This window comes from Nannospalax galili, unplaced genomic scaffold (assembly GCF_000622305.1).
Source record: "Nannospalax galili isolate Female #2095 unplaced genomic scaffold, S.galili_v1.0 scaffold1243, whole genome shotgun sequence".
NCBI classification, from domain to species: Eukaryota; Metazoa; Chordata; class Mammalia; order Rodentia; family Spalacidae; genus Nannospalax; species Nannospalax galili.
Genome location: NW_008349193.1, coordinates 180,079 through 182,188, shown reverse-complemented (window position 1 = coordinate 182,188; position 2,110 = coordinate 180,079). Strand labels below are relative to the sequence as shown.

The window sequence follows — 2,110 nt, the reverse complement described above, 5'->3', positions numbered from 1 at the left end:
GACAACCTGAACTGTGAGGGACAGCGTGCTAAAACGCAGAGTGAAGCCAGGCAAAGTGTTTGAGGGAAATGACACAATGTGGGTGGAGCGTGGGGCAGAGGGGGCCAGTGTGAATTACAAAGGGCACCCGGACAGGCATGTTCTGAGAACAAGTCTAGGTGCAGAGACCCACAAAGACACCTAATGGACCAGCACCTGCAGGCAGAGCACAGCCGGGGGTGGGGGTAAGAAACTGGATGAGAGACGTGATTTGTCATGAAGATGGAGCCAATGGAGTGAGAGCCAGGATAAGATGTCAGAAATGCAGGAAGGAGGCCGCCAGGTACCCCCAAGTCCTCAGGAAGTCCCTGAAGATCCCATGAGGAAGGACAGTATGGATTGTAGATCTAACTTGTCATTTAGGCCAGTATGAGGAAATCTTGCTGGAGCTCTCCAGAGGAACCAAGAGACACTGCGTCTGTCTCACTCTCTCCCTCCTGTAGAGCCCGCCTGAGGAAGACCCCACGAAAGAGATGTACGCCCAGGTGAAACCTTCCAGATTCAGGAGGAAGTCCCTGAAGATCCCATGAGGAAGGACAGTATGGATTGTAGATCTAACTTGTCATTTAGGCCAGTATGAGGAAATCTTGCTGGAGCTCTCCAGAGGAACCAAGAGACACTGCGTCTGTCTCACTCTCTCCCTCCTGTAGAGCCCGCCTGAGGAAGACCCCACGAAAGAGATGTACGCCCAGGTGAAACCTTCCAGATTCAGGAGGTCAGAGGTCACCTCTCCTTCCACCATGTCAAAGGAAATACTGAACATGAAGGACAGAAAGGCAGTAAAAGGCAAAGTGAAGGACAGTCAGGTGAGTTCTGCCTGCCCCAGGGAACAGGGCCCCAACACCAAGCACCTACCTACCTTCCTCTCACCCTCTCTCACTCCAGGCTGCTGCATCTGAGGCCCCACAGGACGTGACCTATGCCCAGCTGTTCTTCATGACACCAAGACAGGGGCAGAAGAGACTCCTGCCTCCCAGGCAGGGAATCCCCAGCTGAGACCAGGGAGCACCCTGCCCTAGTGTCCACAGCCCAGAAAGACTCTGGCCCTACACTCCACAGAGGGAGACTCAGGGGTGTCTGAGGGATGTGATCTTCCTCCAGGTGGAAGCTGTTCTTCATGACACCAAGACGGGCAGAAGAGACTCCTGCCTCCCAGGCAGGGAAGCCCCAGCTGAGACCAGGGAGCGCCCTGCCCTAGTGTTCACAGCCCAGAAAGACTCTGGCCCTACACTCCACAGAGGGAGACTCAGGGGTGTCTGAGGGACATGATCTTCCCCCAGGTGGACCCCCATCTTGCTAGCCACACCTGCCACCACGAGATTCTGGGAATTGTAGGGACTTACTTGATTCTGTTACATAATGTCCCTACATTTTGTAAATAAAGCAAAAATTTTGTCGATAATCAATAAATGATTAAGGAGACTGAAGAGAATTTTAAAATTATTTTACATTAAGTATATACTTTTGTCAATAATACTTCAATAAAGCTGAAAATTCAATGATAATATAACATGGCACATCTAAGCATGGAACTGGAAAAGTCAGATCCATAAATAAATTCACAAGAGTAGAAATCCTGGCATCCACGTCATAGTGACACTGTAGGAAGAGAACAGGAACCTGCTCCAGATGAAGGGGGAGAGAAGAAAACGGACAGGAAGAGAAGCTATGAGCTACAACATCACAGCTCAGGCCAGTAATCCCAGCTAGTAGGGAGGATGAGTCAGGGATCACACGTTCTGGGACTGTCTGGGCTACACAGAGTTGGTAGAAATCCTGGCATCCACGTCATAGTGACACTGTAGGAAGAGAACAGGAACCTGCTCCAGATGAAGGGGGAGAGAAGAAAACGGACAGGAAGAGAAGCTATGAGCTACAACATCACAGCTCAGGCCAGTAATCCCAGCTAGTAGGGAGGATGAGTCAGGGATCACACGTTCTGGGACTGTCTGGGCTACACAGAGTTGAAGGCTAAGCTCTGAAATTTGAAAGTCCATCTTAAAACAAAAATTAAAAGGGGTCTGCAATCTTTGTCCTCCTGGGTCTAGGGTACCTCACTTGGGATAAATTT

The 2,110-nt window shown here is 50.3% G+C and overlaps 1 long non-coding RNA gene and 1 pseudogene across 1 annotated transcript; both read left to right on the top strand.

The window, feature by feature from the left end:
- Window positions 1–569, top strand: part of LOC103744715 — an 8,374-nt pseudogene extending 7,805 nt beyond the window's left edge.
- Window positions 570–693: 124 nt separating this feature from the next.
- On the top strand, window positions 694–1,455 carry LOC108491471. The gene is made up of 3 exons (XR_001872773.2): window positions 694–845; window positions 925–1,140; window positions 1,320–1,455. It is a non-coding gene; the product is annotated as an uncharacterized LOC108491471 (long non-coding RNA).
- Window positions 1,456–2,110: the final 655 nt, after the last annotated feature.